The sequence below is a fragment of the Hypanus sabinus genome, chromosome X1, assembly GCF_030144855.1.
Source record: "Hypanus sabinus isolate sHypSab1 chromosome X1, sHypSab1.hap1, whole genome shotgun sequence".
Taxonomy (NCBI): Eukaryota; Metazoa; Chordata; class Chondrichthyes; order Myliobatiformes; family Dasyatidae; genus Hypanus; species Hypanus sabinus.
The window spans coordinates 1,957,130-1,984,543 of record NC_082738.1 but is presented as its reverse complement, the minus strand read 5'-3'; positions in this window follow the sequence as shown (position 1 = coordinate 1,984,543).

Here is a 27,414-nt window from a genome sequence, read left to right as displayed (position 1 = left end):
GGCAGTCTCCCCTCTCCGTAGCAGAACGATCCCACCAGTGATCAAAAGGAAGTCTCCACTCCCCGTAGCAGAGCGAACCCACCAGTGATCAAAAGGCAGTCTCCCCTCTCCGTAGCAGAGCCATCCCACCAGTGATCAAAAGGCAGTCACCCCTCTCCGTAGCAGAGTGATCCCACCAGTGATCAAAAGGCAGTCACCCCTCTCCGTAGCAGAACGATCCCACCAGTGATCAGAAGGCAGTCTCCCCTCTCCGGTAGCAGAACGATCCCACCAGTGATCAAAAGGCAGTCTCCCCTCTCTGTAGCAGAACGATCCCACCAGTGATCAAAAGGCAGTCTCCCCTCTCCGTAGCAGAACGATCCCACCAGTGATCAAAAGGCAGTCTCCCCTCTCTGTAGCAGAACGATCCCACCAGTGATCAAAAGGCAGTCTCCCCTCTCTGTAGCAGAGCGATCCCACCAGTGATCAAAAGGCAGTCACCCCTCTCCGTAGCAGAACGATCCCACCAGTGATCAGAAGGCAGTCTCCCCTCTCCGGTAGCAGAACGATCCCACCAGTGATCAAAAGGCAGTCTCACCTCTCTGTAGCAGAACGATCCCACCAGTGATCAAAAGGCAGTCTCCCCTCTCCGTAGCAGAACGATCCCACCAGTGATCAAAAGGCAGTCTCCCCTCTCTGTAGCAGAACGATCCCACCAGTGATCAAAAGGCAGTCTCCCCTCTCTGTAGCAGAGCGATCCCACCAGTGATCAAAAGGCAGTCACCCCTCTCCGTAGCAGTGCGATCCCAGCAGTGATTAAAAGGCAGTCTCCGCTCTCGGTAGCAGAACGATCCCACCAGTGATCAAAAGGCAGTCTCCCCTCTCCGTAGCAGAGCGATCCCACCAGTGATCAAAAGGCAGTCTCCCCTCTTCGTAGCAGAGGGATCCCACCAGTTATCAAAAGGCAGTCTCCCCTCTCCATCGCAGAGCGATCCCTGCAGTAATCAAAAGGCAGTCTCCCCTCTCCGTAGCAGAGCGATCCCAGCAGTGATTAAAAGACAGTGTCCACTCTCTATAGCAGAGCGATCCCACCAGTGATCAAAAGGCAGTCTCCCCTCTCCGTAGCAGAGCGATCCCACCAGTGATCAAAAGGCAGTCTCCCCTCTCCGTAGCAGAGCGATCCCACCAGTGATTAAAAGACAGTCTCCCCTCTCCGTAGCAGAGCGATACCACCAGTGATCAAAAGGCAGTCTCCCCTCTCTGTAGCAGAGCGATCCCACCAGTGATCAAAAGACAGACTCCACTCTCTGTAACAGAGCGATCCCACCAGTGATCAAAAGGCAGTCTCCCCTCTCTGTAGCAGAGCGATCCCACCAGTGATCAAAAGGCAGTCTCCCCTCTCCGTAGCAGAGCGATCCCACCAGTGATCAAAAGGCAGTCTCTCCTCTCCGTAGCAGAGCGAACCCACCAGTGGTCAAAAGGCAGTCTCCCCTCTCCATAGCAGAGCGATCCCACCAGTGATCAAAAGGCAGTCTCCCCTCTCTGTAGCACAGCGATCCCACCAGTGATCAAAAGGCAGTCTCCCCTCTCCAGAGCAGAACGATCCCACCAGTGATCAAAAGGCAGTCTCCGCTCTCGGAAGCAGAGTGATCCCACCAGTGATCAAAAGGCAGTCTCCCCTCTCCGTGGCAGAGCGATCCCACCAGTGATCAAAAGGTAGTCTCTCCTCTCCTGCAACAGAGCGATCCCACCAGTGATCAAAAGGCAGTCTCCCCTCTCCGTAGCAGAACGATCCCACCAGTGATCAAAAGGCAGTCTCCCCTCTCCATAGCAGAGCGATCCCACCAGTGATCAAAAGGCAGTCACCCCTCTCCGTAGCAGTGCGATCCCAGCAGTGATTAAAAGGCAGTCTCCGCTCTCGGTAGCAGAACGATCCCACCAGTGATCAAAAGGCAGTCTCCCCTCTCCGTAGCAGAGCGATCCCACCAGTGATCAAAAGGCAGTCTCCCCTCTTCGTAGCAGAGGGATCCCACCAGTTATCAAAAGGCAGTCTCCCCTCTCCATCGCAGAGCGATCCCTGCAGTAATCAAAAGGCAGTCTCCCCTCTCCGTAGCAGAGCGATCCCAGCAGTGATTAAAAGACAGTGTCCACTCTCTATAGCAGAGCGATCCCACCAGTGATCAAAAGGCAGTCTCCCCTCTCCGTAGCAGAGCGATCCCACCAGTGATCAAAAGGCAGTCTCCCCTCTCCGTAGCAGAGCGATCCCACCAGTGATTAAAAGACAGTCTCCCCTCTCCGTAGCAGAGCGATACCACCAGTGATCAAAAGGCAGTCTCCCCTCTCTGTAGCAGAGCGATCCCACCAGTGATCAAAAGACAGACTCCACTCTCTGTAACAGAGCGATCCCACCAGTGATCAAAAGGCAGTCTCCCCTCTCTGTAGCAGAGCGATCCCACCAGTGATCAAAAGGCAGTCTCCCCTCTCCGTAGCAGAGCGATCCCAACAGTGATCAAAAGGCAGTCTCTCCTCTCCGTAGCAGAGCGAACCCACCAGTGGTCAAAAGGCAGTCTCCCCTCTCCATAGCAGAGCGATCCCACCAGTGATCAAAAGGCAGTCTCCCCTCTCTGTAGCACAGCGATCCCACCAGTGATCAAAAGGCAGTCTCCCCTCTCCAGAGCAGAACGATCCCACCAGTGATCAAAAGGCAGTCTCCGCTCTCGGAAGCAGAGTGATCCCACCAGTGATCAAAAGGCAGTCTCCCCTCTCCGTGGCAGAGCGATCCCACCAGTGATCAAAAGGTAGTCTCCCCTCTCCTGCAACAGAGCGATCCCACCAGTGATCAAAAGGCAGTCTCCCCTCTCCGTAGCAGAACGATCCCACCAGTGATCAAAAGGCAGTCTCCCCTCTCCATAGCAGAGCGATCCCACCAGTGGTCAAAAGGCAGTCTCCCCTCTCCGTAGCAGAGCGATCCCAGCAGTGATTAAAAGACAGACTCCACTCTCTGTAACAGAGCGATCCCACCAGTGATCAAAAGGCAGTCTCCCCTCTCTGTAGCAGAGCGATCCCACCAGTGATCAAAAGGCAGTCTCTCCTCTCCGTAGCAGAGCAAACCCACCAGTGATCAAAAGACAGTCTCCCCTCTCCGTAGCAGAACGATCCCACCAGTGATCAAAAGGCAGTCTCCCCTCTCCATAGCAGAACGATCCCACCAGTGATCAAAAGGCAGTCTCCACTCTCCGTAGCAGAGCGATCCCACCAGTGATCAAAAGGCAGTCTTCCCTCTCCATAGCAGAATGATCCCACCAGTGATCAAAAGGCAGTCTCCCCTCTCCATAGCAGAACGATCCCACCAGTGATCAAAAGGCAGTCTCCCCTCTCCATAGCAGAACGATCCCACCAGTGATCAAAAGGCAGTCTCCCCTCTCCATAGCAGAACGATCCCACAAGTGATCAAAAGGCAGTCTCCCCTCTCCGTAGCAGAATGATCCCACCAGTGATCAAAAGGCAGTCTCCCCTCTCCGTAGCAGAACGATCCCACCAGTGATCAAAAGGCAGTCTCCACTCTCCGTAGCAGAGCGAACCCACCAGTGATCAAAAGGCAGTCTCCCCTCTCCGTAGCAGAGCGATCCCACCAGTGATCAAAAGGCAGTCACCCCTCTCCGTAGCAGAGCGATCCCACCAGTGATCAAAAGGCAGTCACCCCTCTCCGTAGCAGAACGCTCCCTCCAGTGATCAAAAGGCAGTCTCCCCTCTCCGGTAGCAGAACGATCCCACCAGTGATCAAAAGGCAGTCTCCCCTCTCAGTAGCAGAATGATCCCACCAGTGATCAAAAGGCAGTCTCCCCTCTCCGTAGCAGAACGATCCCACCAGTGATCAAAAGGCAGTCTCCCCTCTCTGTAGCAGAACGATCCCACCAGTGATCAAAAGGCAGTCTCCCCTCTCTGTAGCAGAGCGATCCCACCAGTGATCAAAAGGCAGTCTCCCCTCTCAGTAGCAGAGCGATCCCACCAGTGATCAAAAGGCAGTCTCCCCTCTCCGTAGCAGAGCGATCCCACCAGTGATCAAAAGGCAGTCTCCCCTCTCCGTAGCAGAGCGATCCCACCTGTGATCAAAAGGCAGTCTCCCCTCTCCGTAGCAGAGCGATCCCACCAGTGGTCAAAAGGCAGTCTCCCCTCTCCGTAGCAGAGCGATCCCAGCAGTGATTAAAAGACAGTATCCACTCTCTATAGCAGAGCGATCCCACCAGTGATCAAATGGCAGTCTCCCCTCTCCATAGCAGAGCGATCCCACCAGTGATCAAAAGGCAGTCTCCCCTCTCCATAGCAGAGCGATCCCACCACCGATCAAAAGGCAGTCTCCCCTCTCTGTAGCAGAGTGATCCCATCAGTAATCAAACGGCAGTCTCCCCTCTCCATAGCAGAGCGATCCCACCAGTGATCAAAAGGCAGTCTCTCCTCTCCGTAACAGAAAGATCCCAGCAGTGATCAAAAGGCAGTCTCTCCTCTCCATAGCAGAGCGATCCCACCAGTGATCAAAAGGCAGTCTCCCCTCTCTGTAGCAGAGCGATCCCACCAGTGATCAAAAGGCAGTCTCCCCTCTCCGTAGCAGAGCGATCCCACCAGTGATCAAAAGGCAGTCTCTCCTCTCCGTAACAGAAAGATCCCAGCAGTGATCAAAAGGCTGTCTCCCCTCTCCGTAGCAGAGCGATCCCACCAGTGATCAAAAGGCAGTCTCCCCTCTCTGTAGCACAGCGATCCCACCAGTGATCAAAAGGCAGTCTCCCCTCTCCGTAGCAGAGTGATCCCATCAGTGATAAAAAGGCAGTCTCCCCTCTCTGTAGCAGAGCGATCCCACCACCGATCAAAAGGCAGTCTCCCCTCTCCGTAGCAGAGCGATCCCACCAGTGATCAAAAGGCAGTCTCCCCTCTCCGTAGCAGAGCGATCCCACCAGTGGTCAAAAGGCAGTCTCCCCTCTCCATAGCAGAGCGATCCCAGCAGTGATTAAAAGACAGTATCCACTCTCTATAGCAGAGCGATCCCACCAGTTATCAAATGGCAGTCTCCCCTCTCCATAGCAGAGCGATCCCACCAGTGATCAAAAGGCAGTCTCCCCTCTCTGTAGCACAGCGAGCCCACCAGTGATCCAAAGGCAGTCTCCCCTCTCCGTAGCAGAGTGATCCCACCACCGATCAAAAGGCAGTCTCCCCTCTCTGTAGCAGAGTTATCCCACCAGTGATCAAAAGGCAGTCTCCCCTCTCCATAGCAGTGCGATCCCACCAGTGATCAAAAGGCAGTCTCCCCTCTCCATAGCAGAGCGATCCCACCAGTGATCAAAAGGCAGTCTCCCCTCTCCATAGCAGAGCGATCCCACCAGTGATCAAAAGGCAGTAACCCCTCTCCATAGCAGAGCGATCCCACCAGTGATCAAAAGGCAGTCTCCCCTCTCCGTAGCAGAGCGATCCCACCAGTGATCAAAAGGCAGTCTCCCCTCTCCGTAGCAGAGCGATCCCACCTGTGATCAAAAGGCAGTCTCCCCTCTCCGTAGCAGAGTGATCCCACCAGTGATCAAAAGGCAGTCTCCCCTCTCCGTAGCAGAGTGATCCCACCAGTGATCAAAAGGCAGCCAGCTGCCTCTCACCGTTTGCATTGGCCTCAATGTTTTAATCTTCCTCATCACTTTATTTGGTGAACAGTTGAAGCTTAATTGGCCAAATAGAGTCAAACTTTAGAGTCCCATAGTTTTCTGACCATGTGTTTTGAACACACTGCCTCTGGCATCTGTAATCACTTTGGAAACTGCAGAGCACTGAAACGCACAAACCATCTCCAAACTGCAAATCACAGGCTCCAACAATTCCAGAAGGCCATTCAAGATGAAAAACACACGTAATAGACATAGAAGAAGTGAAATATATTGTTTCATGATCTATCCAAAAGATGTCGACTGAAGGATTGTTGTACGCTGGCACCATCTTGAATGGAAGCATATCTGATACTACCTCAAAGCAAAAGACAGCCTGCTGGACATCTAAGTTGAAGCAGGAAGGTTCTGAAAATACTCAGTGGGTCTGGCAGTAGTGGTGGAGGATGAAACTGTTTGTGACCAGGGCATTTTGCAATTGGACCTTTGCCCTTTGAAGCTGATCCCTAATACCTAATAGATACCCTAATTTATCACTCCCAATCCTCCTTCCGTTGCTGATACCCTATCCATCATAATTCCCATTCTACCCCAACAGATATTTGAGGATAAGCAGAACTCGTGGGCCATGAATCTTCAGGTTGCACAGCACTATATCCAACTGATTTCATTTATGGCATTCTTTTAAGAGATATCAGACACTATATTTATTCAAATATCCTCCCTTTATGACGATAATTAAATGACAATTCACCATTACTTTCCAGGTATAGCCTATATAATGTTTCATTAATGCCCTACAAATGTTATACTAGTTGGCACTCTGCTTTTGTAATGTTGCAGCTGTAGACTCTGTATCTGTCTCCTAGTAAATACAGATGCAAAGAATTAATTTAAGATACTCACATCTCTTTTGGCTCCATACGTGCATTAGCACTCTGATCTTCCAGAGGACTACTTTTGTCCCTTACTATCCTTTTGCTCTTAATATATCTGTAAACGCCCTTAAGATTTTCCTTCACTTTGTCTGTTAGGACAACCCCATACATTTTTTTGCCCTCCTGATTTCTTTTGTAAGTGTTCCCTCTCATTTCTTACTCTCCATAGCACCTCATCTGTTCCTGTTTGCCTATCCCTGCAATGCAGCTCCTTTTCCTTAACCAGGGTCTCAATCTCTTTCAAAAGCCAAGGTTCCATAAACCTGTTATCCTTGCATTTTATTCTGACAGAAACAATACAAACTCTGTTCTCTCAAAATACGCTTTTAAAGGCCTCCGTTTTACCAAGTATGCCTTTGCCAGAAGACAACCTATTCCATTCCACACTTACCAGATCATTTCTGATATTATCAAACTTGGCCTTTCTCCAATTTAGAATCTCAACCTGAGGACCAGACCTATCCTTTTCCATAATTACCTTGAATCTCATGGCATTGTGAGCACTAGATGCAAAGTGTTCCCCTGCACAAACTTCTGTCACCTGCCCTGTCTCATTCCCTAATAGGAGATCTAGTATCACACTTTCTCTAGTTGGGACACCTATGTATTGATGGAGGAAACTTTGCTGAACATGTTTGACAAACTCTATTCCATCTAGTCCATACAGTATTGTAGTTCCAGTCAATATGTGAAAAGTTAAAATCACCTTACTATCACAACCTTATGTTTCTTGCAAGTCTGATCTCTCTACAAATTTGCTTCTTAAATCCCATGGACTATTGGGTGGTCTATAATATAATCCCATTAACATGGTCATATCTTTCTTATTCCTCAGTTCCACCAATAAAGCTTCACTAGACTAGCTCTTCAGTTTGTCCTGAGTAAGCACAGACATGACATTTTCCCTGCATTTTCACAATTCTTAGTGGTCAGGAGACAGGGTTAACACTGGCAAACAGCGCAGAAACAGAACTTAGAATACACAATTCCAAGCAGTTGAGAGACAGAATTTACACAGGGAAACAGTGTGGGTGAATGGAGGAGCAGGAGGCAGGCAAAACTTTTCTTGACACAGGAGGTTGCTGGAGCTGAACGGCAAGCAGGAGACAGGTGGCAGGCAACACAGAGCGTTAAATGGAAAGGCAAACGGCAGACAATACTCTTTGTGACACAGGGCATTGCTGGAGCTGAACGGCACTTATCTTGACATGGAGCCTTACATGGAAAGGCAAATGGGAGACAATGCTTTTCTTGACACAGGGCATTGCTGGATCTGAACGGCAAACAAGAGACAGGCAGCAGGCAACACTTACCTTGACATGGAGTGTAGAAAGGCAAACGGCAGAGAATACTTTTCTTAACACGGAGAGATGGAGTTACACATGTAAACCTCAGTACTGAAGTAAAACTTAGAATCCTTATCTTGACATGGAGAGACAGAGCTTCTCAGGCAAACCGTAGTATGGAAGTAAGACTCAGAATACACCATTTTAAGCGGCTGGGAACATGAATTACCACACTGGCTGAAGCAACGGTCTGGCAATGAGTGGATGCAAAGCTGGGGTTTTTATGCAGCAGGTTGAGAAGAGAGTCAGGTGCCACAATCAAGGAGCCCAGGAGAACACGGGGAAAGTGAATTAGGATAATAAGAGTAATTAACAGTTGGGACCGTGACACCTACATAATTCCCTTTTGAAGTTACTCTTGGACTTGCTGCACCACCATTTCAAAGTTCAAAGTAAATTTATGATCAAAGTACATTCTGTATATTTCACCATATACTTGAGATTCATTTTCTTCAGGGCAAAGAAACACAATAGAATCAATGTAAAAATACACACTGATCTCCTCAATGGACAAATAACCAATGTGAAAAGCCAACAAACTATGAACATACAAAAGAAACAGAAAAAGAGAATAATAATAAATAAAGTTCAAAGTTGAAGATTTAAAGTGCATTTATTCTCGAAGTATGAACGCTGTATACAACCTTAAGATTCATCTCCTTACAGGCAGCCACAGAACCAAGAAACCCAATAGAACCCATTAAAAAAACACAAATGTGCAGAAAAAAATCAAATCATGCAAACATTAAATGTAAGCAAATACCATTCAGAACTGAAGTTCACAAAGTCCACAGCCATGAAGCCAGTCACAGGCGATCCAGGATCCGATTGCAGGCTACAGCCTTCATTCAGCGCAACGAACTGAACATTAGCCCATCCTTTTCATCTGTCCCTGACACTGAACTTTTCACTCTGGCCCAGCACTTATGTTGGCCAGGCATCGGCTTGTTTCTTGCTCACTCCAGCCCCGGCCACACAGCCTCGACTCTACCTTGCTCGAATTGGCTTCAAGCCAAATCCAGCAATAGCCAAGTATTGACTCTTGCGCCTGGGCCCCACTGCCCCGATTCGGCCTTTACATGTTGTGCTGCAACTGTCCTATATCTTCAAGACCAATTCAGACCTCAAAACTGTCAGGTCATATAGGTGGTTCAAAAGCTCATATCTGAAAGGAAAGATACAGGCTATTGATTCTCAAGAAAAAGTATGATCAATAAAGTAATTAATAGGTTTGTTTGTTGCCAGTAAGTCATCAATATATGCTTCACCAGTGCTATCTTTATTTATAAGCAATAAATATCACGAATATGAGATGATAAGTTCTTGAAAGTGAGTCCACAGGTTGTAGGAACATTTATTGATGGGGTGACTGAAAGTGAGAGAAATTATCCCCTCTGGTTCAAGAGCTTGATAGTTGAACTAACATAGAACATAGAAATCTACAGGCCATTACAGGCCTTTCGGCCCACAATGTTGTGTTGACCATGTAACCTACTCTAGGGACTGCCTAGAATTTCCCTAGCACGTAGCCCTCTATTTTTTTAAGCTCCATGTACCTATCTAGGAGTCTCTTAAAAGACCCTGTTGCATCCGCCTCCACCACTGTTGTCAGCAGTGCATTCTAAGCACCCACCATTCTCTGTGTGAAAAACTTAACCCCTGACATCTCCTCTGTACCTACTTCCAAACACTTAAAACTATGCTCCCTCGTGTTAGCCATTTTGCCCTTGTCCATACGATCAATGCCTCTCATCATCTTATACACCTCTATCAGGTCACCTCTCATCCTCCGTCACTCCAAGGAGAAAAGGCCAAGTTCACTCAACCTATTCTCATAAGGCATGTTCCCCAATCCAGGCAACATCCTTGTAAATCTCTTTTGCACTCTCCACATCCCTCCTGTAGTAAGATGACCAGAACTGAGCGCAGTACTCCAAGTGGGGTCTGACCAGGGTCCTATATAACTGTAACATTACCTCTCAGCTCTTAAACTCAATCCCACAGTTGATGAATGCCAACACAGCATATGCCTTCTAAATAACACTATCCACCTGCTCAGCAGCTTTGAGTGCCCTATGGACATGGACCCCAGGATCCCTCTGATCCTCCACACTACCAAGAGTCTTACCATTAATATTATATTCTGTCTTCAAATTTGACCTACCAAAATGAACCACTTCACCCTTATCTGGGTTGAACTCCATCTGCCACGTCTCAGCCCAGTTCTGCATCCTATCGATGTCCGGCTGTAAACTCTGACAGCCCTCCACACTATCCACAACACCCCCAACCTTTGTGTCAGCAAATTTACTAACCCATCCCTCCACTTCCTCATCCAGGTCATTTATAAAAATCATGAAGAGAAGGGGTCCCATAACAGATCCTTGAGGCACACAACTGGTCACCAGCCTCCATGCGGAATATGACCCGTCTACAACCACTCTTGCCTTCTGTGGGCAAGCCAGTTCTGGATCCACAAAGCAAGGTCCCCTTGCATCCCATGCCTCCTTACTTTCTCAATAAGCCTTGCATGGGGTACTTATCAAATGCCTTGCTGAAATCCATATACACTACACCTACTGCACTACCTTCATCAATGTGTTTAGTCACATCCTCAAAAAATTCAGTCAGGCTCATAAGAACTGTCTTTGACAAAGACATGCTGACTATTCCTAATCATATTATACCTCTCCAGATGTTCATAAATCCTGCCTCTCTGGATCTTCTCCAATAACTTGCTCACCACTGAAGTAAGATTCACTGGTCTGTAATTTCCTGGGCTATCTCTACTCCCTTTCTTGAACAAGGGAACAACATTTGCAACCCTCCGATCCTCTGGAATCTCCCCATTCCCCATTGATGATGCAAAATTCATTGCCAGAGGCTCAGCAATCTCCTCCTTTGCCTTCCACAGTAGCCTGAGGTACATCTCGTCTGTTGACTTATCCAACTTGATGCTTTCCAAAAGCTCCAGCATATCCTCTTTCTTAATGTCTATATGCTCAAGCTTTTCAGTCCGCTGTAAGTCATCCCTACAATCGCCAAGATCCTTTTCCCTGGTGAATACTGAAACAAAGTATTCATTAATTACCTCCGCTACCTCCTCTGACTCCATGCACACGTTTCCACTTTGGCTCCTGATCGGTCCTATTCTCACATGGCTCATCCTCTTGCTCTTCATATACTTGTAGAATACCTTGGAGTTTACCTTAATCCTGTCCGACAAAGCATTCTCATGGCCCCTTCTGGCTCTCCTAATTTCATTCTTCATCTCCTTCCTGGTAGCATTGTAATTTTCTAGAACTCTACTAGTACCTAGTTTCTTGAACCTTTTATAAGCTTTTCTGCTTAAATAGATTTTCTGCATCTTTTGTACACCATGGTTTTTTTTACCCTACCGTCCCTTCCCTGCCTCAATGGAACATACCTATGCAGAACACCATGCAAGCGTCCCCAAACATTTGCCACAATTCTGCCATTTTTATTTCCACTGAGAACATCTGCTCCCAAGTTTCTGCCTAATAGCATCGTATTTCCCCCTACCCTAATTAAATGTTTTCCCAAATTTTCTGTTCCTATCCCTCTCCAGTGCTACAGTGATCTAGAGGTGATTAGGGAGCTTCAGGTAAAAGAACACTCAGGAGTCAGTGATCACAATATGATTGAGTTCAACTTGAAATTTGATAGGGAGAAAGTAAAGTCTGATGTGGCAGTATTTCAGTGGAGTAAGGGAAATTACAGTGGTATGAGAGAGGAGCAGGCCAAAGTAAATTGGAAGGGATGCTGGCAGGGATGTCAGCAGAGCAGCAATGGTGTGCGTATCTGGGAAAAATGAGGAAGGTGCAGGACATGTGTATTCCAAAAATTAAGAAATACTCAAATGGCAAACTAATACAACCGTGGTTGACAAAGAAAGTCAAAGCTAATGTAAAAACAAAAGAGAGGGCATATAACAAAGCAAACATTAGCAGGAAGATGGAGGATTGGGAGCTTTTAATAATCTAGAGAGCAACTAAAAGAATCATTAGAATAGAAAAGATGAAAAGCAAGCTAGCAAACAATATCAAAATGGATAGTAAAAGCTTTTTAAAGGAAGTGAAAAATAAAAGAGAGATGAAAGTGGACGTAGGACATGCAGCTGGAGAAATAATAGAATTGAATTGACTTTATTTCTTACATCCTTCACATACATGAGGAGTAAAAATCTCTATGTTACATCTCCATCTAAATGTGCAATGCACAATCATAGTAATTTATAATAATTTATAATAAAAAGAACAGTCATTGCAATAGTGAGTACACTCAAATCAACGTGAGTTCATCACTCTGATGGTCTGGTGGAAGAAGCTGTCCCAGAGCCTGTTGGTCCTGGCTTTAATGTTTTAGTACTGTTTCCCGAATGATAGCAGCTGGGATAGATTGTGGTTGGGGTGACTCGGGTCCCTAATGATCCTACGGGTCCTTTTTTCACACCTGTCTTGTAAATGTCCTGAATCATGGGAAGTTCACAACAGCTGGGCTGTCTGTACCACTCTCTGCAGAGTCCTGTGATTAAGGGAGGTACAGTTCCCATACCAGGCAGTGATGCAGCAGTCAGGATGCTCTCAGTTGTGCCCCTGTAGAAAGTTCTTAGGATTTGAGGGCCCATATCAAACTTCCTCAACTGTCTGAGGTGAAAGAGGCGCTGTTGTGCCTTTTTCACCACACACCTGGTGTGCACAGACCACGTGAGTTCCTCGGTGATGTGGATGCTGAGGAACTTGAAGCTGTTTACTGTCTCAACCCCAGATCTACTGATATCAATAGGGGTTAATGGGGGTCAAGGAGATGGCAGATGAACTAAATGAGTATTCTGCATCAGTCTTCTCTGTGGAAGACTCTAGCAGTGTGCCAGATTTTGAAGTGGTGAGGGAAGAGAGTGAGTGCAGTTACTATTACAAGAGAGAAAGTACTCAAAAATTTGAAAGACCTAAGGGTACATAAGTCACACAGACCACATGAACTGCACCCTGGAGTTCTGATAGAGGTAGTGGTAGAGATTGTGGAGGTATTAGTAATCAATTAAAAAACAAATCATTTGACTCTGGCATGGTGCCAGAGGACTGAAAAATTGCAAATGTCACTCCATTCTTTAAGAAAGGAGGAAGGCGGCAGAAAGGAAATTATAGACCAGTTAGTGTGACCTTAGTGGTTGTGAAGGTGTTGGAGTCAATTGTTAAGAGTGAGGTTATGGAGTACTTAGTGACACAGGACAACATAGTACAAAGTCAGCATGGTTTCCTTCAGGGAAAATCTTGCTGATGAACCTGTTGGATTTCTTTGAGGAGATTACAAGTAAGATAGATAAAAGGGATGCAGTAGATGTTGTATATTTGAATTTTCAGAAGGCCTTTGACCAGGTACCACATGTGAGGCTGCTTATCAAGTTAAGAGCTCATTGTATTACAGGAAAGTTACTAACACGGTTAGAGCATTGGCTGATTGGTAGGAGGCAGCGAGTTGGAATAAAAGGATCCTTTTCTGGTTGGCTGCCAGTGAATAGTGGTGTTCCACAGGTTCTTTTTATGCTGTATATAAATGATTTAGATGATGGAATAGATGGCTTTGTTACCAAGTTTGCAGATGATATGAAGATTGGTGAAGGGGCAGGTAGTGTTGAGGAAACAGGTAGGCTGCAGATGACCTTAGACAGATTAGGAGAATGGGCAAGAAAGTGAGAAATGAAATACAATGTTGGAAAATGCATGGTCATGCACTCTGATAGTAGAAATAAATGTGCAGAATATTTTCTAAATGGGGAGAATATCCAGGAATCTGAGATGCAAAGGGACTTGGGAGTCCTTGTGCAGAACACCCTAAAGACTAACTTGCAGGTAGAATCAGTGGTGAGGAAGGTAAATGCTATGTTGGCATTCATTTCAAGAGGTCGAGAATACAAGAGCGGGGATGTGATGCTGAGGCTTTATAAGGCACTGGTGAGGCCTCACCTTGAGTATTGTGAATAGTTTTGGGCTCCTCATCTTAGAAAAGGTGTGCTGGCATTGGAGAGAGTTTAGAAGGAAGTTCACAAGGATGATTCTGGGAATGATAGTGTTATCATACGAGGAACATTTGATAGGTCTAGGTCTGTACTCGCTGAAATTTAGAGAGGATGAGGGGGGAATCTCATTGAAATCTTTTGAATATTGAAAGGCTAAGACAGAGTAGATGTGGAAAGGATGTTTCCCATGGTTGGGGCATCTAGGACAAGAGGGCATTGCCTCAGGATAGAGGGGAGTCCATTTAAAACAGATGTGGAGAAATTTCTTTTGCCAGAGGGTGGTGAATTTCTGGAATTTGTTACCACAGGCAGCTGTGAAGGCTTGGTTATTGGATGCACTTAAATCAGAGCTTTATAGGTTCTTGATTGGACACAGTGTCAAAGGTGAGATGGCAAGGCAGTGGGGCTGAGGAGAGGAAGAAAGGGTCAGCCATGATTGAATGGTAGAGCAGACTCGAAGGGCCAAATTGCCTAATTTTGCCTCTATGTCTTATCATCTTCTGGTCTTATGGTTAAAAACTTTTCAAGAACCTGGTAGTGTGAGTCTTCATTCCTGATGGCAGTGAGAAGACAGCATGGCCTGGGTGGTGAGGTGTCTCTGATGATGGTTGTTGTCTTCCTGTGACAGCGCTCCATGTAGATGTGCTCAGTGATGGAGAGGGCTTTACCTGTGATGGACTGGGCTGTGTTCACTACTTTTCTAGGATTTTCCATTCAAGTGCATTCGTGTTTCCATACCAGGCTGTGATGCACCCAAATCAATATACTCTCCATCGTGCATCTCTAGAAGTTAGTGAAACTTTTAGATGTCATGCTGAATCTTTGCAAACTACTAAGGAAGTAGAGGCACTGCTGTGCTTTTTAATTTCATTTCCATGCTAAAATGATAACACAGGAATTTAAAATTGCTGAACCTCTTCATCTCTGATCCCTGATGAGAGCTGGCTCTTGGACCTTCGGTTTTCTCCTCCCGCAGTCAATGATCAACTCCTTGGTTTTGTTGACACTGAGTGAGAGGTTGTTGTTATGGCACCACTCAGACATATTTTCATTCTCCTTTCTATATGTTGATTCGCCACCACATTTGATTGGGCCAACGACAGTTGTGTCATCAGCAAACTTGAATATGGCATTGGAGCTGTGCTTAGCCTCACAGTCATAAGTGTAAAGTGAGTAGAGCAGGGGACTAAGCACACAGCCTTGTAATACACCTGTGCTGATGGAGATTGTGGAGGTGATGTTGTTTCCAATTCAAACTGTAAGTGAGGAAATAGGGGATCTCATTGCACAAGCAGGTATTGTGGCTTAGGTCTTGGAATTTATTGATTAGTTTTGAGGGGGATGATAATGTTGAATGCTGAGTTGTAGTCAAGAAAGAGCATCCTGATATATGCATCTTCAGTGTTCAGATGTTTCAGGTTTGAGTGAAGAGCCAATGAGATGGCATCTGCTGTGACACTTAGCAAATTGGAGTGGATCCAAATTGCTCTTCGGGCAGGAGCTGATATGTTTCACCACCAATGTCTCAAAACACTTCAGCACAGTGCCTGTAAATTATTCCAATTCAATGGAATAAGAAAATTCCCATATTTCAGAGAGTGTATCAACACAAAACTATACAATACAGATACATAGAAAGGGTGTAGAGGAGATTTACAAGGATATTGCCTGGATTGGGAAGCATGCCTTATGAAATTGAGTGAACTCGGCCTTTTCTTCTTGGAGCGATGGAGGATGAGAGGTGACCTGATAGAGGTGTATAAAATGATGAGAGGCATTGATCGTGTGGATAGTCAGAGGCTTTTTCCCCAGGGCTGAAATGGTTGCCACAAGAGGACACAGTTTTAAGGTGCTGGGAAGTAGGTACAGAGGAGATGTCAGGAGTAAGTTTTTTATTCAGAGAGTGGTGAGTATGTGGAATGGGCTGCCAGTGGCGGTGGTGGAAGTGGATATAATAGGGTCTTTTAAGAGCCTCTTAGATAGGTATATGGAGTTTAGAAAAATAGAGGGCTATGTGCCAGGGAAATTCTAGGCAGTTTCTAGAGGGGGTTACGTAGTCGGCACAACATTGTAGGCCAAAGAGCCTGTAATGTGCTGTAGATTTGTTATGTTCTATGTTCTAAAACAACTCTTACAACCTACCATGTCCACAGGAACTATCAACCTCCCATTTACTCAAATCTCATTTTCTTTTATTTTCTCTACATTCCCTTCAGGTTCTCCTATGCACCAGGACTATTTACAGAGGCCAATTTATCTACCAGCTGGCATATCTTTGGGAGGTGGGAGGAAACTGTAGCAAATAGAGGACACAGGTGTTGTTCCAGGCAGAATGGGCAAACTCCACATAGAAAGGAGCCAACTCATTGGTGCTGTAAGGCGGCAGCATCATTGTGCTAAATTCATTTACTTTTTGCTTTGCTGAACTTTTTTTTAATATATTTTTTTAATTGAATTTTCAAATAGGTTACAGAAGGATAAAAAAAATTATCAACCCTTCCCCCCTCCCCTTAACCCCTCCCTCCTAACATATCCCTATAGAAAGAGAAAAAAATGAGAGAAGAAAAAAGAAAGAAAGAAAGAATGCCTGGATATTGGAAGGTCCCCACATGCTCCATGGAGTTCATAATAGCTTTAGTATATATATTTATTTCTTTCCCCAGATAACCAATAATTTTATCTTCGGAGCACCTATATATTTAATCTTATCTTTTGTAAATAAGGGTGCCAAATTTTCAGAAATATTTCATATTTATCTCTTAAATTATAAGTAATTTTTTCAAGTGGAATGCAGCTAAAAATTTCCTTCTTCCAACAATCTATACTTAAGTATGAATCCGATTTCCAAGTAACTGCAATAGCCTTTTTGGCTACTGCCAATGCAATTTTTATGAATTCTTTCTGATAATTATTCAGTTTGGATTTTGGTTTTATCCCTTCAATATCGCCTAGTAAAAATAATGTTGGATTATGTGGAAGTTGTGTTCCAATAATTTGTTCCAGTAAAACTCTTAAATTTGCCCAGAAAGGTTGAATTTTAAAACAAGTAGAATGTAAAAAAGTACCAATTTCTTGATTACATCTGAAGCATTGATCAGATAAATTTGGTTTTAATTTATATATTTTTTGTGGTGTAATATATAATTGATGTAAAAAATTATATTCCACTAACCTTAACCAGACATTTGTTGTATTTGTCATACTATCAAGACATAGTCTTGGCCAACTTGTTTCTTCAATTTTAATATTCAAATCAGTTTCCCATTTTTTCTTGACTTATGAATTCCTTGTTTAATTGCCTGTTTTTAAATCAAACTATTCATACAAGAAATAAATTTTTAAATTTTTCCTTTTTGAATTAAAGTTTCTATTTCATTAGGTTTTGGCAATAACATTGTTTGACCCAATTTATCTCTTAAATAAGCCCTTAATTGGAAATAACAAAACAGAGTGTTGTTTGATATTTTGTATTTATTCTTTAATTGATCAAATGACATTAATATAGCTCCTTCAAAACAATCTCCTATATATCTAATCCCTCTTTGAAACCAATTGTATAAAAGTTGGTTATCCATTGTAAAAGGAATAAGTTTATTTTGAATTAAAGGTCTCTTTGCTAATAAAGATTTCTTTATCTCATCATCAACATTTATCTTATCCCATAAATCAATCAAATGTTTTAATATAGGAGATTCTTTCTTTTCCCATACCCATTTAGATTCCCACTTATATATAAAATCTTCTGGTATATTTTCTCCTATTTTATCTAATTCTATTCTAATCCATGCCGGTTTATCTTCATCAAAAAAAGATGCAATAAATCTAAGTTGATTTGCTTTATAATAATTCTTAAAGTTTGGAAGTTGTAACCCTCCTAGGTCAAATTTCCATGTCAATTTTTCCAATGATATTCTTGACATCTTACTTTTCCAAAGGAACCTTCTCACACATTTATTTAACTCTTGAAAAAACTTCTGCGGTAATTGTATTGGTCGTGTTTGGAATAAATATTTTAATCTAGGGAATATATTCATTTTTACAGCATTTACTCTGCCTACTAATGTTATTGGTAACATCATCCATTTATCAAGATCTTCTTGAATTTTTTTCAATAATGGTAAATAATTTAATTTATATAAATTCTTTATATCATTATCAACTCTTATACCTAAATATTTTATACCATTTATCGGCCATCTAAATTGAGTTATTAGTTGACATTGACTATAATCTCCTTTAGTAAGGGGTAGAATTTCACTTTTATCCCAATTTATTTTGTCGCCTGATATTTTCCCATATTCTTCCAATCTAGAAGATAATTTACACAGCAAATACAATGGGTTTGTTAAATAAAGCAGAACATCGTCAGCAAATAAATTAATCTTATATTCTTCCTGGTTAACTCTGAAACCCATAATATCTGGGTTCATTCTAATTAATTCAGCTAATAGTTCTATCGCCAACACAAATGAAGCAGGTGTTAATGGACAACCTTGTCTAGTTGACCTTGTTAACTGAAATAATGTTGAAATTTGACCATTTGTCACTACTTTAGCTTTGGGATTAGTATTTAAGGTTTTAATCCATTTTATAAAAGATACTCCTAATCCATATTTTTCTAATACTTTAAATAAAAAATCCCATTCCAATCTATCAAATGCTTTTTCTGCATCTAAGGCAACTGCCACACTCATTTCCTCCCTCTTTTGTGCCAAATGAATTATGCTAAGTAACTGAGTTACATTATCTGCCAATTGTCTATTTTTGATAAATCCTGTTTGATCCATATGTACTAATTTTGGTAAGTATTTAGATAATCTATTAGATAAAATTTTTGCTATTATTTTATAGTCAGTATTCAACAAAGAAATAGGTCTATATGATGTTGGTTTTAAAAGATCTCTATCTTTTTTTGGCAATACTATTAAAATAGCTGTCGAAAAAGATTCTGGAAGTTTATGCATTCTTTCCGCTTGGTATATTAACTCCATAAAAGGAGAAATTAGTAAATCTTTAAGCTTTTTATAAAATTCGGATGGAAAACCATCTTCTCCTGGGGATTTATTACTCTGAGGTGATCCTAGAGCTTCTTCGACCTCTTTTAATATAAAAGGCATATCTAATCCCTTCTGTTCTTTCAAATTCAATTTTGGAAGAGTTATTTGTGATAAAAAAAGCCTTTCCATCTCAACATTATCATTTTGTGATTCTGAGTGATACAGTTCAGAATAGAAATTCTTAAAAGTTTCATTAATTTCTAAAGGTTTATAAGTAATTTTATTTACACTTGTTCTAATTGCATTTATCATTTTGGAAATCTGGTCTGTTTTTAACGGCCAAGCAAGAATCTTGTGTGATCTTTCACCTAGTTCATAATATCTCTGTTTAGTTCTCATAATTGCTCTTTCTGTTCGATATGTCTGAGGTGTATTATATTGTAACTTTTTGTTAACAAGTTGTCTTCGTTTTTCTTGTCATATATCTTTGAGATTCTTTTTCTAATTTTGTAATCTCTTTTTCCAATTGATCTATTTCTACCATATATTCCTTCTTAATTTTAGAAGTATAACTTATTATCTGGCCTCTCAAATATGCCTTCATTGCTTCCCATACTATAGATTTATCATCAACTGAATGTAAATTTGTATCTAAAAAAAACTGAATCTGCTTTTTCATGAAATCACAAAAATCTTGACGTTTTAATAATATTGAATTAAATCTCCATCTGTAAATCGATTCCTCTTTATCCATCATTATCATTGTCAAGGGGGAATGATCTGACAATATTCTTGCTTTATATTCCATATTTTTCACTCTGTCTTGAATATTCGTTGATAATAGGAAAAAATCTATCCTTGAATAAGTTTTATGTTTATTTGAATAAAATGAGCAATCTCTTTCTTTTGGATTAATTCTTCTCCATATATCAATCAAATTTAAATCTTTCATCAACGATAAAGTTAATTTTGCTACTTTTGATTTTGTAACAACCTTTGTTGATCTATCTAAAACTGGGTCTGGACAAAAATTAAAATCTCCACCTATTAATATTTTGTCATATGCATCAGCCAAATTCAAAAAGACCTCTTGTATAAATTTTACATCTTTTTCATTTGGTGTATAAATATTCATAAGAGTCCATAGTTCTGAAAAAATTTGACAATGTATAATTACATATTTTCCCGTAGAATCAATTAATACATTTTGTATTTTAATTGGTAAAGTTTTATTAACCAAAATTGCAACTCCTCTCGCCTTGAATTAAATGAAGCTGCAATAACATTTCCGACCCAATTTCTCTTTAATTTCTGATGTTCTATCTCTGTTGTGTTTCTTGTAAAAAAGCTATATCTATTTTCATTTTCTTCATGTATGTTAAAATTCTTTTTCTTTTCACTGGTCCATTAAGGCCATTAACATTAAAACTTTAAAAATTCAGTAAATTAATCATTATTTTTAACAGGGTTACTCCAATCTATAGTAATATCTAACCTTTCAACTTTCATAGTACCTTGGGGAATCTTTTTAAAATTCTCCATGTTGCTATGTGTCTTCCACCCCCCCCACCCCAATTGTCCAGGCAAAGAAAGAAAGATAAAAGAAAAATAGATTATAAAGAAAAAAAAAACAAAATACCCCCTACTAATGTTGTGAATAAAAAAATACACATTACCCCCTCTGTTGTACGGGTCATGGCAATCACCATGATTACACACGTGAGTCCCGTAGCAATCGATCCAAAGTTCCCCCAGCTCCCCCGTAACATAAAAAAGTATATATAAGAAAGGAAAAAATAATATCACTACTCTCGATTAATATTTCTCAAATTTTTGCCTTTCTCCCCCTGTATCATATAATTAAGAATATATTTAAATATTCTTCTGTCCTTAAACATCCATCAACTCCATTCACTGTCCCTGTCTTCATCTTTAATCCGTTTCACTTTTAAGTCTTTGGCTGTGGTTAGCGAATATTTGGGAGCTCTTGTGCAAATTCTTCCACATCTCGATAATCAGTAAAAAATCTTCTTTTTCCTTCATCCAAAAAAATTATCAGGTTTGCTGGGTGGCGCAATATAAATTTATAACCTTTTCCTCATAAAACTTTTCTCGCTGGGTTAAATTCCTTCTTTCTCTTCAAAAGGTCATAACTTATATCAGGATAGAAAATAACTGTTTTCCCTTCTATCATCAATGGCCCGTTTCTCTTTCTGGCACGTTGGGCAGCCGTCTTCAGGATCTTTTCTTTATCTTAATATCTTAAGCATTTTATCAAGATTGATCGTGGGTTTTGGTCAACTTGAGGTCTTGGTCTTAAGGCTCTGTGAGCCCTTTCAATTTCAATTAACTGGGCTCCTTCTTCCATTTCCAAAATTTCCGGAATCCATTTTTGAAAAAAAATTATTGGATCCTCTCCCTCTATATCTTCTTTAAGTCCAACAATCTTAATATTATTTCGTCTGCTAAAATTTTCAAGTACATCCACTTTTTCCAACAACCGTTTTCTTTCTGATGTTCAGACAGAAATATTATCTTCCATTTTATTCACTCTATCAATAGTGTCTCCGGTTGTTTCTTCCAAGTTTTTAATTTTGTTGTCCATTTTGTCCTGTCTTTTCATCATTTTATCAAACATAATCTTCATAATGTTAATATCTTTTTTATTACTTTTAATGCTTTTAATTTATGCATTATTTGTACCAAAGTTTTTTTTACGTCTCCAATATCACCTCCAACCTCTTCCTGTTGCTCTTCTTTGTTTGTCTCTTCATCTTCATCTAATTTATCCAGAGAATCTGATTCCACCTCATATTCACTTTCACCGTCAGTTCCGATCATAGCTAGGATTTGTGGTTTGGGTTGCTCGTGTTTGCACGTGCCCCTTCCTTCACGCATGCGCAATTCCTGTTGCTCTTTTTTTTTGGAAACGGTTGATGTTGCTGCAGTTTCCTGTTCTGTATCGCCGGAGGTAAATTGCACTTGAGCCCAAGGCTCTTTCATGGCAGCCGGCCTTGATTCTTTTCCAACTTGTGTTGTCTTCGAAGTAGTAGTTTTCTTCTGCTTCTGTTTAGGAGACATATCTTAAGACAATCCTGAGTAGTTTATAAGTAATTTTTAAAAAGGTATTTACTAACTTTTCTTCACTTAAACATTATTTTACTGTTTTTTTACGGGAGAGCTGGATTTCCACGTCTCGATCCTACATCATCACATGACGTCCCCCCTGCTGAACTTTTAAACCAATGATCTTAGACCTGTTTCTTTTGGCTGACAGCAGACCAGACAGTTTATGTTTATAATGGGGCTTGTCTTAATCAATACCAGAATGAAGACTTTGCTATCAGACTGCAGGTTATATTGGGGCTGTCATTTCTCACATCAACAAACAGGATACTATTGTATGTTATATTTATGAAAGTGGATGCAGAGCAGAAGGAATAGAGGATTATATTGATCGGGTTGGAACCAGATGAATGAGAAGAGGCCAGAGTGTAACAAAGACACTTTTGCACAGGAAGGTCTATTTCAGTATGTTAAGTAATATGGAAGACACTGCAATATATTTCAGATTTAGGTAACCAGTCTTGTTAAGTGTCTGATTTTTCATGAGAGACAGTTCATTTAGGAATTGCACTGTAGTATGCATTTATTTGGAAACAGTTACTGCATTGTCATAAATCTACTACATAGCATTGACTGAATGCATTAATGTCTCTAATCAAATAGACTTCCTTGTTAGTAATGTCACTCTGCCAAGATGCATTCTGCTTAATGTTTATATAGTTTCCTTGTTCAGAAAAAATGTTTCTGGAGCAAATAAATTACACTTAAGCTCCCTTAAAATATTTGGAGTAGAAGTATAGATCGAAATATTTCAGCAACACACACAAAATGCTGGAGGAACTCAGTAGGCCAGGCAGCATCTATGGAAAAGAGTACAGTTGACATTTTGGGCCAAAACATCGGCTGCCTGGCCTGCTAAGTTCCTCCAGAATTTTGTGTGTGTTGCTCAGATTTCCAGGATCTGCATATTTTCTCTTGTTTGTGATGGAAATATTTCAGGTTGTTTAATATTTGAAGGTCAAGAAAAACTCCACGCAAAACAAATAGATTTTGAGCAATATGTTACGGAGCCAAAATGGTATGATTGGCGCAAAAAAAGAATAATTGAGGTATATGGTCAGTACTTTTCAGGTTTTGTCAAGGTGGGTGACAGTGGTACAACAGGTAATGCTCCAGTTCAACGCTGACCCAGGTACCTTCTGTGTGTAGATTGTTATGCTCCCTTTGACTGCTTGGATTTACCCTAAGTGCTCTGGTTTCCTACCGGATAGACAGGTTGTTAGGCTAATTGTATACTGTAAATTACTCAAAGTATAAGTGAGTGGTGGAAGAATCAAGGGAGTATTAAAGGGCATGTGTGAAAAAGTAAATTACAATAGGAAGGTTGGAGGTATGGGATTGATGGGATTGCTCTGAGAGTTAGCATAGACCAGATGGACCAAATAGTCTCTTTCCAGATTGTAGGGAAGTGTGAAATTATGAATTATCTATTAATAAGAAATGGATTTTTTGGGGGTTTTGTGATTTTCTTAAACAATGAAGAACAACAACAGGCAGTGTCTGTGGAGAGAAGGGATGGGTGAATTTTAGATATGTGGATTGGAATGTACTAAAAGATAAAATCCTTTAAAATCTGAAATCAAACCTCTCATTTCTAGGCTTAACAAAGACAATAGAAACAGTCACAATAATTTACTTCCTAGAGGTAGATTGGTCAGTTAAACATTACAAGGAAGTCTGCAGCTTTATTGTGACTGGTTGGCTTCCCCTGTCTCAGGAAGCTGGCAGTGCAAGAGACGAATGTTTTAGCTTTCACAGAAGTGCTTGTGGGCCTGGTGATTCAAGGCAATTCTGTGCATGTACAGTATTTAACCTTACTTAATGAATCCACTCGTCCTCACCCAGCCTCCAAAAAAATAGCCCTTATTCAAGCTCAGGGAATGGAATGCATCAAAGTAACCACCATATGGAATCTCCAATGCTCACCCACAACAGCTGAAGCAGTTTGAAGGCACCTTTTCCGCTATCTCTGTACAGCACTTGTCACTGACTTTAACCAGAGAGGGGTTTTTTATTTATAAAAAAAGACATACAATATAATAAAGACTTGTGAATTTTCCAACCAAAGTTGCAATGCCCAACTAGCAACATAACACAGAAACCCAGTCCCTGCAACCATAGTAATTGGTATCTTAGGGCCAGCTGTTATTTCCCCAATATGCCCTTCATACATATAAACCTGTCACTGTCAGTATGAGAGCCTTGGGTTCAGCTGCCATAATGGCCACCAGCCAACTTGTTAACACGCATTGCTAATCCTCTGCTCCTCTATTCATTTAGAACAATTGGCAATATTTTCAGATTGTTTGTGACACCAGCTGCTGTCTCGTTTAGGCACTTGAATGCTCCTACCCATGCTATCAACGCAAAACACTCCAAAGTCACTGGAAGGATTAGTGAACTATTGGTGAAATCCTTTTCCAAGCTTTGATTTATGTTTTTGTACAGAGTCCTGGCTATCAGTGTAAAGCAGGATATTAAACCCCATAACCCTTTAAACAGGTAAGTAAGCAAAAGTGTGGCATAGTGTACAGTATTACCCATTTAAAAAAAAGGATATGTGTGGATCAGTAGTTTTACAAAATTGAAATGTTTTACTTGCATCAGGGATTGTATACAATTGGAGGGAATGGGAAGTGCAATTCTCTGTTTGGATCAGGAATAAGTTTATCTTATGTCAGCTGTATAATGCTTGTTGACTGATCTGAAAGCCATAAATAGCAGAAAACACACTCTGTGTATTTTTAATCTCATTGCAACAGTTGAGGATGACTTAAGCCATTCAGATGTTATATGTCTTCAAACCACCTAGTTGTCAAACATAATCAACAATACATTATTTTTTTCTTTCAGAATTGAGGAACACATCTCCACTCTAGTTTTGTGGATTCTGAGGCCAATGTGGAGCAAGGAGTACCTCATTGGCAGGTAGCTGTGATTTGATGAGACATTTTCATTATTTAAGCTAACCTTTTTAATATACGGGCCCAATGTGTTCAATATCATCTCGTGTCCCTTTTCCACTCTGAGAGGACGTTGAGTTTTTCCCGTATCCACCTGATCATTTCATCTCATGACAGAGCTGGGTAGATGTCTCTTTCGGAAGTTTGGTCTCAGGCAGCCCGTCCAACTGAAACAGATGCGTGTACTTAGTGCATCAGTGATGCACAAATGATGACCTGTGCAGGATACTATCATAGCTGACTGCTCCTTTCCACGGATGCTGCCCGAACTGCTGAGTTCATCCAGCTTGTTTGTACATCTTGATTTGACCACAGCATCTGCAGTGTACTTTGTGTTTACTATCATAAGTTGCTTATTCTTAGAATCACTGAGCAGTAGCTATACCACATGGATACAGGCTTTTTGGCCCAACAAGTCTACACTGACCACGGTGCCCACTCATCTAGTCCCAATTTCCTGCATTCAGCCCATGTCCCTTTAGAGCCCTGGCCCTCTGTGCATCTACTGAAGTGCTTTTTAATTGATACTATTGCACTCCCTCTGAAATCTTGTTCCATATACTCACCACACTATGCATGAAAAAGTTGGCCCTCTGTCATTTTAACCCTTTCCCCTCTCACCCTAAACCTATGCTCCTAGTTGTGGACTCCCCTACCCTGGGGAAAAGACTGTTATTATCCACCTTATCTGTATCTCTCATCATTTTAAACATTCCTATAAAGTCACTCCTCATTCTCCTACTTTCCAAGGAATGAAGGCCTAGCCTGACAAACCTCTTCAATAACCCTATAAGCAGTTCATGCAAGAAAGTCCATCAACATTCCAGACTTGAAGCAGTTTTGTAAGGAGGAATGGCCTAAAATTCCTCCAAGCCGATGTGCAGGACTGATTGGCAGTTACCGGAAATGTTTGGTTGAAGCCATTGCTGTACAAGAAGGTCGTACCAGTCACTGAAAGCAAAAGTTTAGATACTTTTTCCAAATACATGTACTATTGGCTCATTTTTCTCAATAAATACATAAACAAGTATAATGTTCTTGTGTTACTTATTTAATTGGGTTCTCTTATCTAATTTTGCATGAAAATCTGATGACATTTTAGGTCATATATATGCAGAAATAGAGAAAATTCTACTGAGTTCACAAACTTTCCAGCACCACTGTATGCTGATTCAGACTTACCACACTTTAAATGGTGATATATCCTGTCCCTCAAAGTCCCCTCCAGTAACTTCTTCACTACTGATACTGTATCAGGCTAATCAGCCTGGCTTGCCCTTGCCCTTGCCCTTTTAAACAATCAAATGGCATTAGCCACCTTCCAGTGTTTAGCAATTTTACCAGTGATTAACAATGAAGCAAATACCTCCACAGGGGTCTCCACACTTACAGACAGACATACTTTATTGGTCCTGAGGGAAATTGGGTTTCGTTACAGTCGCATCAACGAAGAATGGTGCAGAAATATAGCAATATAAAACCATAAATAATTAAATAATAATAATAAGTTAATCATGCCAAGTGGAAATAAGTCCAGGACCAGCCTATTGGCTCAGGGTGTCTGACAGTCCGAGAGAGGAGTTGTAAAGTTTGATGGCCACAGGCAGGAATGACTTCCTATGACACTCAGTGTTACATCTCGGTGGACTGAGTCTCTGGCTGAACGTACTCCTGTGCCTAATCAGTACATTATGAAGTGGATGGGAGACATTGTCCAAGATGGCATGCAACTTGGACAGCATCCTCTTTTCAGACACCACCGTCAGAGAGTCCAGTTCCACCCCCACAACATCACTGGCCTTACAAATGAGTTTGTTGATTCTGTTGGTGTCTGCTGCCCTCAGCCTGCTGCCCCAGCACACAACAGCAAACATGATGGCACTGGCCACCACAGACTCGTAGAACATCCTCAGCATCGTCCGGCAGATGTTATAGGACCTCAGTCTCCTCAGGAAATAGAGACGGCTCTGACCCTTCTTGTAGACAGCCTCAGTGTTCTTTGACCAGTCCAGTTTATTGTCAATTTGTATCCCCAGGTATTTGTAATCCTCCACCATGTCCACACTGACCCCTTGAATGGAAACAGGGGTCACCAGTGTCTTTTCTCTCCTCAGGTCCACCACCAGCTCCTTAGTCTTTTTTACATAAAGCTGCAGATGATTCTGCTCGCACTATGTGACAAAGTTTCTCACCATAGCCCTGTACTCAGCCTCATCTCCCTTGCTGATGCATCCAACTATGGCAGAGTCATCAGAAAACTTCTGAAGATGGCAAGACTCTGCAGTAGTTGAAGTCCGAGGTGTAGATGGTGAAGAGAAAGGGAGACAGGACAGTCCCCTGTGGAGCCCCAGTGCTGCTGACCACTCTGTCTGACACACAGTGT